At 55.3% G+C, this 14520-nt stretch overlaps 1 long non-coding RNA gene across 1 annotated transcript; it reads left to right on the top strand.

Moving 5' to 3' along the window:
• Nucleotides 1-243: 243 nt before the first annotated feature.
• Nucleotides 244-13088, top strand: LOC130854162 (uncharacterized). Its single transcript, XR_009053984.1, has 4 exons — nucleotides 244-274; nucleotides 3169-3195; nucleotides 5750-5800; nucleotides 13052-13088. It is a non-coding gene; the product is annotated as an uncharacterized LOC130854162 (long non-coding RNA).
• The last annotated feature ends 1432 nt before the right edge of the window (nucleotides 13089-14520 follow it).

The following is a 14520-nucleotide window of genomic DNA, read 5'->3' as shown; positions in this document are numbered from 1 at the left end:
CCACCCGTGAGTGGCAGGGGAGCTGCCACTCACCCTGCTCCATGCCTTGAAGTTGAGCGTGACAAGGAAGCGACCAAACAGTCTGTGGGACTGAAAGGGGTGAGTTCACCCACATGACACCTGGGAATCATCCCAAGTGCCCATGCAAACCAGGTCTTGGGTGTGTAGCTAGCCATGGGGTCCTTCCCATGCTGGCCCGGCTCCAGTCACATCTGTATGTTTCTGCCTCCTTCATCAGGGGGACAAAGGTGCCATTGGGATGCCTGGACGTGTGGTGAGTTGGAGCATCTGTACCTGCTTGGGTGGCCATTGCTTGCTTCCCCGTGCTGGCCTGTCCTACAGACCATGGTGAGGCGTTGCCTACCCCACCCCAAGGAGGGGATGGCACCTCTCCCCTCCCCCGCCCAAGTTTGCTTCAGAGAGGGACACCCAAGGAAGAGGGATAAGTTTTATGCCAATCCTTCAGATCTTGCAACATGGCTTTACTCTCCAGAGAACTGCCACGGCAAAGGAAAAATCCAAAAATGGCATGAATAAAGCTCTTTGCCAATCGCTACTGAGGACTCCCACCCGCTCCACTCCCTAACCTCCCGAGGCCGGCAGCTCACCCTCAGATTTATAGCTGCTCCTGCAACCATCCCCTGGCAAGAGCAGTGAAGGATGGCAAGAAATGCAAACTGAAGCTGCTCGACAGAAACAGCAGTGGAGCCAGCTTCCGGAGGCATCTTCCCACTAGACAGAGGCTAGTCGTGAAGACAGGGCCTGCTTCCAGGCAGGGTGTCCAAATCCTTGCCAGGAGGCTGGGGGTTAAAACATTTATCATTTCCTGCTGAAAAAAAATAAGATGATGAAAGGGAATGTTTGATAGAGAGTGTATATCTCAGAAATGGGAAGGTTGACACTAGGCTTTGAGGTCCCAGCACCAGGGTTTTTCCTTGTGGCTTCTAGCCTCCAAGGAGCTGGAAAGGGCAGCACCTGGTGGCAGCCTAAGGCAATGATGGCCACACGCCGGCCTCACCACTCCCTAGACTAGTCTAGGACGTGGCCGGAGCTGCTCTCCCTGTCTGACCTCTGACTCCTCACCAGCCGCCAGCCTCAACCTCCAGCCTGGCCCCTGGTGCCCCCTGACCAGTTCCGTGCCATCCCTCCACATCACTCACATGCTTTGCCTCGTAACCTCACCTCCTGGGCTGGATTGGCCTTAGGCCTGGGCATGGCATCCTGCTTGAGTTTGCTGGCCTGACGTGAGCCCAGTGCTCAAAGAAAAGGCACCAAATCATAGCTAACACTTGAAAGTGCTGCCTGTGTGCTGGACATTGTGCTAAGGGCCTTCTGCATATCCGCTTATTCGGTCCTCATGAGAACTGCATGAGGTGGGCACGGTTTCCACCCCCATTGTTCAGATGAGAAAACCAAGGCTCTGATGTTGAGTGTCTCTCCTCAGGGTCACAGGTCCAGGAAGTGGCTGATCAGGGACGTTAGTCCAGGCAGTCTGACTCCAGACTGTGCGCTTGACCCTAATAATGAAACCCTCCTGCCCCCATCACTGGCATCACAGCTCTAAGGAGGGTCTGATCCTTACGATGAAGCCACAGTCCAAGGCCTAGGACCTGGGACATTTCAGAAGCTCAGGACACGTGTTCCATGTCACAGAGCTTTGAGCTGCCCAGGGCCACCCAAGAACTGTCTGTCACAACATGGAGGCTGGGAGCCCTGGGCCCCCCCACGTGCGGCTCTCCAACCACGTCCCAGAACACAGCCCTGTGGAATGCCTTCCTGATGCTGTCTTTAGGCTTCAAACCCTGGAGTTCTCTAACTCCTAACCCTGAGTCTCCCAGGCTGTCACTGGGTCCTTCCCTGTGTAGATTAGGGAGACAACAGTCAGCCAGCCTTTCTCAGGGGCTCGCTGTGGGTGGGCCTGGGCCAGACGTGTTCTCCACCGAAGCCCTCTGAGATTCCGTTTATCAATGAGCATGTTGACACGCATTTTGTCCAGGATTAGGGTGGCATTGGGTCTTGTACCCAAGACACCAAAGCCCTCGCTCCGGACAGGGAAGCCTCGGGAGTCTCTACCCTGCGTGCAGCTGCCAGCCTGCAGAGAAGGCTGCAAACGGCAAAGCAGTCACCCCAGGCCTGCCCCCTCCTGCCCTCCTTCTTTGGCCCTGTGGGTGTGTGCCCCCGGGAGGTGTGCGTCTGAGCCTCCTTCTGACCACAGCAGTGGGGCAGGAAGGAGAACCACAGGACATCTCCCCATTTCCTTCCACACAAAGCTATTTTCAAACCACTTTGGTGCTTTCGTGCGGCTTGTGCTATTTTAAAGGTGACAATGGACCCATTGGGCTGCCCAGTGGGAGGCCTGGCATGAGCCACCTGATGAGAAGTGGGGTGGCCAGGGGGTGTGAAATGCCTGAGTTGTTCTCGTGATTCACCGGAGGTGGTGCCACTGGCTGCTGTGAGAGAGGGTGGATTGGGACTGTCTATCCACTGGTCACTGCGGGTACAGCGGTCTTTGGCCATGACCCACTTTTCCTCTGCGTCCCGGACACATCCTCCGTCCTCCCAAGATGTGTGCCTCCTTCTGTCTGTTTTCCCATGTTCCTTCTTGCTTCTTGGCTGGCCACCCCTAACGACACCTGTCGCATCTAGCTTGGCAGTTTTGTGCTTGGTGTTCAGTTGAACCTTCAAAACAGTTAGACTCCACCTTACCACACAGACCTTGGGAAAGTCTCTCCCACGCCCACCCCCTCCTCAAATGACCCAGGCAGCTGGGACCACAGCTCCTCAGGAGATTTTCTGACTTGGGTGTGTTCTCCATCTCTCTGGCTCTGTCTGTCTCACACACAGAGACACACACACACACACACACACACACACACCTGTCGAGAGGGCCTCTTAAGGCCGCTGCCACTGTTGCCTTCTTAGTTATCTGGCTGGGGCTGGCCCTCGGGCTGAGACAACGGCCGCCCACGTGCTGTGCTTGTTGGGCTCAGGACCTGTTGTGTGTCAGCATCTGTGTTTTGTTTTGTTTCTTATTTCACCGTGATTTCTTGTGTTTGGTCGTTGTGCCATTAACACGAATCCTCGTGCCTGTGCCTCTCTCTCATCCTCTCTTTTTTCTCTCCCTCCCTGTCTCTTCCCTGCACCCCGTGTTGCATGTGGCTGCCCCAGGGAGGAAAGGGCCAACCAGGCGAGAAGGTGAGTCCACACGTTGCCCTCCATGCTGCCACCCCAGCCTCCACCTCTGCCCCCTGGATTCCTTGGGGGTCTTTCAGAGGCCCCCATCCCAGCGCTGCTCTTGGCACGCAGGCCCCAGCGGGGCGCGCCAGCCCGGCCTGATCTGCCCTCACAGCCTCTCACGGCCCGGCTGCCTAACAGCTTCCATACCACCAAGCAGGCGTCTTGGGATTCCTGGGCTGAGGTCCCAGCTTCCCTGGCTGAGGGGGTCTCGCCTGCCTGCAGAGGCTGCGCGCAGCCTGCTCGCACTGGTTTCAGGCTCAGGCAGCCACCCTCCCCAGAGGCCAGGAGAGCACGACTGCTGCCCTGCACAGCTGGTCCTGGCCCCGCCCCAGCCCACCACCACTCCCGCAGACGCAGACACTCTATTTGTGCTGCTGCAAGGAGAGGCCCTCAGGGAAACACCCAGGTAGACTCCCGGGGTTATGGAGCGGAATCTCCCAGGAAGCAGAAAGCCCGCGAGACGGTCCTGGAACACCAGCCCCAGTGGGTTCTGAGGGATTACAAGAGCAACACGCTATCCAGCTCCATCTACAGCCCAGGAACCTGAGGCCCGGAGGGTGCGGGGTGGGGCTCGCCCAAGGTCCCACAGCAATAGGGAGGACTGGGTGCTAGGAGCAGACCTCCTGGTGCCCAGCTCCATACCGCCGTGCCTGGACACTGCCGTGTGTATGTCTGCAATAAATAGCCTCCCCATCACCAAAATAACAATGACAGCAGTAACAAGAGCAACTACCATGTATTGAGCACACACTGTGTCAGGCGCAGTTGTTAAGTGTTTTGCTCTGTTCTCCCAAGTAACACTGCCATGGCCCTTCCAGGGAGGCTTTAGTAGTCTCATTTCCATGAGAGCAGTCACAGAGAGGCAAGGTCAGGTACCCAAAGTCACAGAGCAGAAAGTGACAAAGCTAGAGAAGAGCCCCCGGGTGCCTGACTCCAAGGCTGGGGCCCCGACCGCTGTGCTGTGCTGTCCTCCAAATGGAACAAAGACGGTGGGTCTCACCCTCACAAGGGGCTAAACCGCCCAGGAGAAAGGCAGGGGACACAATCACTGTATAAGGACAATAGCTAACACTTGCTAACCCCTTCTTGGACCAGGCATTGTTTTAAGCACTTTACACCATTATCTAATGACATTTTCACATCCACCCTCTGAGACAGCTGCTATTATCCCTGCATTACAGATAAGGAAACTGAGGCAGAGAGAAGTTAAGTAGCCCAAGGTCAGCTGGCAGGGAGCAGAGCTGAGCTTCAAACCCAAGTGTTCTGACTCCTAACCCTCACACTACACTGCCTTGTATAAGTTATTGCATAATTTACATAGTTATTGTATCATTGCAATGGCACAAAGTTACTAATTTGAAATCACTCCTCCCCTGCATTCGAGGCATGACATTTTACAAATGCATTTCCATCCCTTGCCCCATAAGGGCAGCAGAGTTGCTCTCCACATCCCATTCACAGAGGAGGTATGTGGGCTCAGAGAGGTTCCACGACAGCAGAGCAAGACCTGGGAGTGCGGCCTGGGTGTCTCCTCTGCGAGGAGGAGTGGGCTTCTGGTGGCAAGCAGCATCTTGCCCTCCTCCAGCTGGGCACAGTCTGGATCCTTCTGCCAGAGCATCACCTGTCACCCCCACCTGTGTTCCATACACCCTTCATCCTCCTTCTGTCATCCTTCCCAACCCCCCATGCAAACACACACACACACACACACACACACACACACACACACACACACACACACACACACACACGGGTTTATCTAGGCAGCTGGACCACGTGGCACTTTGAGCCCCCAGCCCAGCATCCACCATCCTCTCTGGGCTGAAAACTCTGCCCCGACTTAACCCACTAGGAAGCCAGGGCAGCTCTAACCTTCAAGCTCAGGGCTGCTGGGCCCACACAGCTCCAGCCCGGGGCGGGCTGCTGCTCCGCAGTTACAGGGTGTGCAGCTGCGTGGGCACTGGGGGCTGGGGAAGAAGACCTCAGGGGGTGTGAGCCTTGGCTGGGGCTCGGGCAGGTTGGCGAACATCCTGAGTAGGGCCCTGTGGGGATGCCTCTGGAGCCTGAGCAGCCATGGCTGAGCTGAGGCCCCCTCCCTCCCTCCCTCCTTCCCCCCACCTCCCTGTGCGGCCCTCTTGTCCATCACTGCACTGAATCTTCTTCTCCCCGCTTCCCGGCCTGGGGGCCCACCGCCCTCTTTCCCTGGTCCCCACATCGTGTGCTCTCACTCACATCTCTTCTCTCTTTGTTCCTCCTGCTTCCGCACTGCCCTTTTCAATCCTTTCCGAATTCTCCATGCATCCCCTTTTCATCGCCTCTCCTCTGGGTCCCTCATCTTCCTCCATATCCTCTGCCCCACTTTGTCCTCCGGCCTCTGGCTCTTGGGGGCCCCCCCTTACCTGCTCCGCCTTCCCCACCTGCCAGCTGCTCCCTTCTACTCTTCCCCCCTCCTCTCCGCTCCAACCCCTACCCCCCTCCCTCTCCCCTTCCTCCCTCTTTCTGTCCCCCACAGGGGGCCCCAGGAGATGCCGGGATGTCCATCATCGGTCCCCGTGGCCCCCCTGTAAGTGGTTTTTACCCTTCTTTGGGGTGGAGGGATGGGTGGGGAGGGGGAGCGCAAGCCCGGGCTGTGCCTCTGAGTATCAAGGTCACCACACGGGATGCGGTCCGCCGGCCGGGCCCCAGTGCTGCTGTTGCTGTTAAAGTGACCGGACTAAATCTACCTCAATTACAGCCTCTTGGGAGGGTTCACAAGGGCCTACCCTCTAACCACAGAACGACAGCAGCTGTGAGGCGTCCCTGCTGTTTACAGGCAGAGGGAGAAGGTGCTGGCCCCTGGGCTTGGGGCGGTGGGAGTGGGGGTGGGGATGCTTCAGCTTTCCAGGGGACAAGCCTTGTTTCCGGAAGCCCATGAAGCAGTTCCTCGAGAGTCCACGTTTCCTGACCCAAACACCTCCTCCTGATCTTGGCAGCGCCCAACCCATCACCACCCTCAAAGGCTCTTTTTTTGTGCTCAGTGCTGGGTCCCAGTACCCTCCACCCAGTGGCTGGGGGTTTGGGAAAAGCAGAGGCTTCCCCTCAGATATGCTTCCTTAGGGACCAAAAGGGGGGCATGGGTGATGCTGCGGGAAGATATTGTGACTATGGGAAGGAGGACTGGCTGTTTTTCTCAGAGTGTCTGACCCACGGGGCGTCAATAACATCGCCAGATGTCAGGGTGGAAAGGACCTCAGGGATGGTCTAACGCAGCCTTCTCAGAAGGAGAAACTGAGGCCCAGGGAGGGGAAAGGGCTTGGCCAGAGTCATACATAGAGGCCGAAGCAGGGTTAGAACCCAGGACCCCTGGCGCCCAGGGTTTCCCCCACAGCAACAGGCTGCTGTCTCCATGCTCTGCTACGCTCTTTTCCTGGCTCGTGAGAGGGGAGGGATGTGGAGGCCTAGCCTCAGACTCCCAGAGCCTAGCCCGGTGGGTGACGAAGCCCCCCTGCCCATTCCCCTGCCTTCAGCAGGAAGCAGGAGTCTCCTACCTGCGGACTAGGGAGAGGGGTCAGAGAGCAAATTGCTAAGATACCTCCAAGAGAAGGGGCCCTGATGGCTCCGAAGCCGGCGGGGGTGGGGGGGGGGGGGCGGCGGTGTATGGTGAGAGCTGAGAGCAGAGAGGGAGAGCCCCAGGAGGTCAGAGAGGGGAGCTGAAGGATGGAGCTGGGGAGCAGGGCTGGCGGGCAGGTCAGGGGCCTGGGCTGGAGGCAGGGCTCGAAGGGTCCTGGGCTGCATAGACAGGCCTTCTCCACAAGGTTTCTGCCAGCTCAGGCCACACGATCGTGCTGAGGGCTGGTGCTTTGCACTTACTCTGTGGCAGGCAGTACCCTAAGACCTTTACACAGAGTAGCTCACTGAAGCCTCACGAGAACCCCACAGTGAGCTACTGTTAGCACCTCCATTTTATAGTTGAGAAAAGCGAGGCACAGAGAGGCTGAGTGACTTGCTGAAGGTCATCCATGAGCGTGTGGCCATGCTGGGATCTGACACTCAGCCCAGGCCGTGTGCTCAGAGTCCGCACTCTGACCCTGCTGCTGTAGCAGACTACCTGGCTGCGGGCTTCCCATCACCTGTGCTTCTGGGCTCACGTGGCTGCCACCCCGATGGGCTGTAAGCCCCCTCGTGCATTGGGGGAGCCACAGCACGGATGCCCTGAGCCCGTGTTCATGATGAAGGTGGTGCCCAGCCAGCGGGCGACTAGAGGTGGGAAGGTCACAGAGAAAGACAGTCCCCCAGGTTCCAGCAGCTAGGACTGAGCCTGGGGTGGGTCTGTTAGGAGGACGGGGAGTAAAACAGAATACAGGTGCTACCCTCTGGTCACCATCTCTGTCTGCCTCCACAGATGCTCCATTCTGTGCCGCAGGCGGGTCCTCTCATGCCCTCTTAGCAGCATCTTTCAGAAGTGTCATGTCAGCAAGCTACCTGGAAGTGGTTGAAAAGGCCCCACTTCTGGAGAATATGCTTGTGGTCATGGTCTGCCTCAGTTCCCCTGCTTCCAGACCCGCGTGCGTAAATACATCCACCATGCTGGACATGGTTCCAGTGGTGAAAGTACCTTTTATTCTGGTAACAGCAGTAGCTTCTACCTCCTGGACTCCCAGGAGACATGCTAGGCCCTACGCTGAAAGCCCGTGTATGTGCCAGCCTCCTTCAGTGCTCCCTGCCCCCCCAGGAAGGCTCCGCCAGCCCATTTCACAGAGGGGTAAACAGAAGCCTGTGACTGGCCTGTGGTCTCCCGGCTCCTCAGTGCTGGAGCTTAGTTTGGGCCCGGTTGGCCTCATTCCAAAGCCAGCATTCTTTCCCTAACACCCGCTTCCACGTTTTAAGCTCTACTGTTTAAAAAGGATATTTACTTTGAGAAAAGAAAGCCTCCCTGTGGGTGTCATGTTGATGTCAGGAGAGGCTTCATGGCACCAGGAGGCTTGGCCGAGCCCAGGGCCCTCCGACTTCGGCCTGTGTGTGTGACCTTCACCCAGATGGCTGGGCTACCCCTGCTGAGTCCTCGCCGGACATCAGGACAGTCCCCTCACCACTTCCCAGGAAACCACCTGGAGCTGGTGAGAGCAGAGGACCGCAGAAGACCAAGGGACCGATTGTAATTAAGGGGTAAAGGTCAAGTGGGCAAGCCCTCTGCGGCCCGCGATGAGGGGGAACACGTGGCTTTCCACTCAGCCCGGAAGGGCCCAGGATACACGTTGCTAATGAGAAACAGCCTTGCAGCTCTCAAGGGCCACCTGCCTCCTTTCTTGCAGCTTCATAAATGGCCCGTGCAAAGGGGGCACTGTCTGGGCACTTTGGAGAAGGGCGGTTTACATTCTAATGAGACAAGCTGCCAGAGCAGCGGGCCCCATTAAACTGGGCAAGAGGCTGGGACCCCGAGATGCTGCTTGGCCCCGCAGACACTGGGAAGGTCATCTGCCAGACTAGGAAATGCCCCCCATATCAAAAGGAGCTCATTCTTTCCCGGAGCCCCCAGCTTCTCTTCAGGAGCCAGGAGGGGCTGTCTGAACTTGCAGCCCTCGTTCACAAGGAGACACCAGGTCAATATACCTGCTGAGTGTTTCTTCGTTTATTCATCCCATTAATATTTGTCAGGCACCGACTGTATTCTAGGTGCTTGGTAGACAATGAAAACCTGACTGCAGCCTCTTGCCCCTCTGCAGAGAGAAGCCATCCCATAGTGATTATAGTACAGACCGTCAGCGCTCAACCAGGGACGGTTAGGGAACTCTGGGGACATGGAGGAGGCACCTGACTTAGGGTGAGGGCAGGCAGGGAAGGCTTCTGGGAGGAAGAGGTAACTAAACTGTGATCAAGGAGGAGCAGAGGTCCCAGATAACAAGACAGGAGGAGTACTGAGCCTCCACGTAGGAGTGGTTCCTGTAAACTGCTGGAGAAATGGGGAACGTTCTTTCCAGAGCAAAGCAAGAGCAAGGGTGATGAGAGGGAGGTTGGCGAGGTTCGTGAAGGACGCAACGCCCAGGAGTCGGGACTGTATCCTGAGGGCAGTGCAGACCCCTTGGGTTGTGTTCTGCTGAGGAGGGATACGATCAAATTTGCGGTTTTAAAAGCTGCCCTGCTCCTTCCTGCTCCAGCACGGAGCGTGTTTAGAAGAGGCTGCCGGTGCGGGGCTGACTGGAAAGAACTTGTAATCATTAAGGCTTGGACTGGAGCACAGTTGGTGGGGCTGGTGGGAGGGCTGGACTGGCAAGATGTATGGGAGGTGGAATTGACGGAATTTAGTGATGATAAAAAGTGAGGATTGACGGAGAAGGAGTTGTGCAAGGTGACCCCGCATTTTGGACTTGAGTACCAGAGCACGTGGTGGTGCCCTTGCCCAGAGGGAGAAGCGGACTTTGCCAGGGGAGATGAGTTTACTCTGAAGGTGATGGATTTGAGATGTCCTTGTAATGTCCGAAGAGAGATGTTTGGCCCTCCATTTGCTGCTGGAGGTCAGAGTGAGTGGACGCGGCTCACCAGGATGGGTCATACACACCCCCTCCCAACTCTGTGTTCAGTGACATCACTTTTCAAGCTTAAAATGGGCTGTGGTGGGAGTATTTACAGAATCTCAGATTTACAGAAATTGGCAAATGCTGTACAAAGCAGGGCTCTCCTCCCCAGCTCTCCCCAACGTGATTAAGCAGTTACCAGCACAGAGTCTTGTTTAAAAGACAGTCAGCACTGACTTGGGGTAGGGGAGGTAGAATAAGGCAGGCTCTGGACAGATCCACGACTGACCCTCTTTCAGGGGTCAAATAGGAAGGAAGGGAGAGCTCCTGGTATCATCTTTCCTACCAGAAACTTCACTTTGTCTATGCGGCTTTACCCCACACAAATACAGGCAGGAAGAAGGCAGGGAGGAATAGACGTAGGGGTCCACTTCCAAAAAACAGGGATCCACTTGGCTCCCTCTATTCCCTGGCCTTGAATTAAAAGGAGAGATTTTAGAGAGCAAAGTAAAACTTATTTCCCTTGTTCTTGTATGGAAGGACATAACATTAATCCATAAATTAATCTACAAATGAATCTATCATCCGTAATTTTAACATGATCCTAATACCAGTGAATCTGGGGTATGGGGTTAGAAGTCCAACAAAGTAATATTCAGTCTCATTTGGAAAAAAAAAAATGTGAGAATTTCAGAATATTTTTGAAAAATAGATTAAGGGGGGGTAGGGGAGGAGGGGTGTAGTTATTCTACTAGACATCAAAATTATAGAAAGAGCAATTAAAACAATAAATAGAACAGAAGTAAAGCCAAATGCATCTGGAAATTTGGTCCATGATAAAGGATTCATTTCACAACAGAAAGAGAATATAGATTGTTCAGGAAATGATGCTGAAACAACTGACAGTTTAGAAATCAGAATTAATTTCAAATGAACAAAATACTTAGATGTAAAACATGCAACCGTAAAACATAAGGACAAAGCATGAGCAAATATTTATAATTATGAACTGAGGAAGGCCCTTTAAAACGTGACCTTAAACCCAGAAGCCATAGGAAAAGATTGATGTAGAACTTCCATATGGCAGAAAGTATACCACAAAAGAGACAAATGACAAATTGGAAAGAATATTTGCAACACATATGACTCTCAGTTACTATTCTTGATGAAGAGCTTTACTCAAATCAGTAGGAAAAAGATAAACAACGTAGTAGGAATTTCTGGTAAAGAGTACAAACAGGCAGTTCACAAATAAATGGGACCGGTCAATAAACACTGAAAGAGATGTCCACCTTCAGCATAGATATGAAGAGATAGAAATTAAAATCCAGTTCCAAGCCTCTCCAAGTGCCTCCCCAAGGCCCATTCTCTCCAGGAAGTAGAGTCCCAGTTTCCATGGGGTCAATGACAACATTCTTCCCAAGATCCCTGAAAAAGCCTTGGTTAGCCCTGAATTTGGCTCTGGGTTGGAGAGATGCGTCCTGCTACCAGGGACGGCTCTGTAATTAGCCAACCATGTGATTATCCCTACCATGTAAACATTATCCAGAGTGGGACTTGAAGATGTTTCTTGGAATCCTCTCCTCCTGACCTTTTCTGCAGGCCTCTCAGCATTCAGCGTAGTTGAAAGTTTACACTGGGAGGTTTCCGGGTTTTCTCCTTACTGCTATTCTTAGCATCACTTATCCTGGAGAGGAGAGAAGCCTGGGGCCCTTCTGGTACACGAGTGGCGTCTCCACCCTCTTGCCCTTTTGGGTGCTTGCCACAAGCCCATTCCAGGCCCGCAGCATGCTCCAGCTCACTCCCTGCCTGACCAGTGCACGGACCCTGACAGCAGGGACCCCATCCCACCCAGCTTTGTCCCCTGAGCGTGTTCCCCGAGCAGAGGCCTCTAGGCACTCATGTCCACAGCTTCAAGGAGGACCCAACCAGCCTGGAGATGTTTCAGGTTTACAGCAGATGGACCCAGAGAAATCTTCTGGATAGGGTCTGACTTTGAAACTACTGCTTGCCAAGGACAGACCTCCATTGAGCCTAAGACACATTGGATCAAAGGTAACCTTGCTTTATTCTGGTGCTCCTGGGCTCGGTTCAATGTAACAGACATCCGACGATAGCAGATGCCATTCCAACAGGCTTTACAAATATAGTTGAATGACCCTTTGAGTCTGTACAGTTATTCCCATTCTATAGATGAGGAAACGGAGGCACAGGGAGGTTAAGCAGCTTGCTCCCCGTCACACAGCCATCGGTGATGGTGAGACAGGATTAGAACTCAGTCTGCCAGACTCAAAACCCCAAGCTTGGGAAGAGACTGAGGCCCTCTCAGTCAAGGGGAGACTCCAAGCTGAGAGCTAATTGTGTGAAAGATGTGGTGTGTCCAGGGAAAGGCAGGTGAGCCCGGCCGGCTGAGCAGGGAGTAGGTGGGAAGATGAGGCAGAAAAGGGCTAAAATGGAGGATTGGGATGAGATTGAGGCTGACCTTGAATGATAAGTGGGCAGAAGGGAACCGGTGCTGGTTCCTGAGAAGGGGAGTGACAGGACCCAGATTTCTTAGCTCTCCATCACCCTGGACCTCCTGGTCAGCCCGCCCCAGCCCAGGATCTGCATAACCTCAGGCTTCTTCTTGCTTCCGCACTTCTCTTTTGTCTTGAACCTGGACCATAAACCACTGGGCTGTGGCCAGTGGACCCGCTTCTGATCTCCAGCCTGAATACCCATGTGTGCTCTCTGCACCTCTGGGAAAATGGGCCTGATTGCTCTGCCTCCCACAAAGATTGGGGGACCCAGAGATTGCCCACCCAGGAGAGCCCTGTTAGCCAGGACGAGAGGACTGTGAGCAATGTGACCTGTTCTGGCCTGAAAACACATTCCGAAGGCCAAGTTCTTATATCCAAACCATCCTTTGGTAAGTTGCCGTGAGCAATGACTGTGTAAATGAAGAGGACTTAGACAGTCGTCGTCTAGGAGTTCCGCGTGCTGTCAGCCGAGTCTCCACTGTCCTTGCTCTCCTGCCCGTTCCCATGCTGAGGTTCAGAGCGTCCAAGCGGGCAGTGCGGAGCTCTGGGAGGCTAGTTCCCAGAAAGACCCAAAGGATCCTGGCCACCTGCTTCTCCCTTCCCCACCCCGCTCCCTGGAGGAGATTTCCTGTGATGGTCCATCTCCATCTTTCTCTGTCCTGCCTCCCAGCCTGCGTCCCACACGGACAATCATAGAGGAGTGGGAAGGAAACTAAGGTCCTCTGGGAGCCAAGGGGAACCAGGGACTAAGGTTTGGCTTCCTCTCTCCCTCCTCCCTCCTCACTCCTCTCCTGCTCTTTTCAGGGTCAGCCGGGCACTCGAGGTTTTCCTGGATTTCCGGTAAGTGGAGAGGACTGGTGAGCTGTGTCCCCAGCCACCCCTGGGCCTGGCCGGGTCAAACCTCAGGCAGGGCCTGCCCTCGAGCTGCTTTCGCCATTCCAAACCCCCATCCGTAAGGCCCGTCTCCCGCAGCCTTTCGTGGAGAGTGACCGAGGAGCGTAGCCCAGCAATTGGCTCACAGTGCAGGAGGAAACAGGGACATCGACACGGAGCTAGAGGGGTGGCAGACAGGACAGGCTGTGACGTCACACGCTGGCCAGCCCTGCAGGACCCTGCGCTGTGGGGCAGGTGATGCACTGCAGGAGAGCCACCTCTGACCTGGCCTTGAGAGCCGATCCGCCTGGAGAGGGCGGTCACGTGGCCACCTGGATGTCCTGGGAGCCCTGCCTCAGGCCTGAGACAGCTTCTGAGAGTCGGTTAGGGAGCAGCCGGCTCCCCTTTCCCACAGGCCTCGGCGCCGGCCGGCCCTGCTTTCCAGGACGGTGGCCATCCGCTCTCCACTCGAGGTGAAAAGGACTTTGCCACCATGGCGACTGCCACCTGTCAGGTTCTCCCTGTTGCCAGGCACGGCGCAGGTGGCATTTTGTTCACTCCTCACAAAGACCCCTCATGGGAGATTCTTTGACTCCCCATTTTAGGATGGGAAACTGAGGTTTACGCTTTACCCATGGTCTCGTAACAGCACGTGGTGAAGCAGAGGCATGAGCCCGAACTTGTGACCGTCCAGAACCTGTGCCCTTAAGCACCCCCCAGGCGGTCTCTCCACCAGGACAGCTGTGATGCTCGGTCTTTACATCTGGCCTCTTTCTCTTTCAGGGTCCCATTGGGCTTGACGGCAGACCGGTGAGTGGACCCTCTCGGGCCGTGGGCTTCTCCCCCTCACTTAGTCCAGGTCACTAACCCAGGGTCTCTTAGTCCTTCTGTAAAAGCCTGACTTCTTGAAAGACACAAGATAAAAATGCATGTTCTTGAGGTAGAAAGCCATTGCCAGTGGGAAGGGGAGGAGAGGCCATTAGAATGAGTTGCCCTGTCTCCCATGGGCCTCCCCTGGGTGCAAGTCCACGGCCGCCCACCTGTGCTGTCAGCATCTGGAGCAAGAGACAACCTAGAACTTGCTGATTCCGGGGCCTCCTGAACGGGGCTGGGAGGGAGCGAGGTGAGGAGGCAGCGGGAGAGGAAAGGGCTGGAGAGCTCAAGCTGCTCCTTCTGAAAGGAGCCTGGGCTCTGGTTCACACCCTCATCACGAGCACCTCAGGGTGCCTCCTGTGTGCGCCTGGGACGCTCCCGTCCTGGTTGAACCCCTGCACATGCCCAGGTCCACATGGTGGCCGCTTCCCATGCAGCTCCTCTCTGTTCATTTCAACCCTTTTGACTTGGCCCCAGACACAAACGTTCATGGGAGGAGCCATGTGCAGCTGGGGGGGGCGGGGGAG

This window comes from Hippopotamus amphibius, chromosome 5 (assembly GCF_030028045.1).
Source record: "Hippopotamus amphibius kiboko isolate mHipAmp2 chromosome 5, mHipAmp2.hap2, whole genome shotgun sequence".
Taxonomy (NCBI): domain Eukaryota; kingdom Metazoa; phylum Chordata; class Mammalia; order Artiodactyla; family Hippopotamidae; genus Hippopotamus; species Hippopotamus amphibius.
The sequence above is the reverse complement of the archived record's forward strand: the minus strand, read 5'-3'. Positions and strand labels throughout refer to the sequence as shown.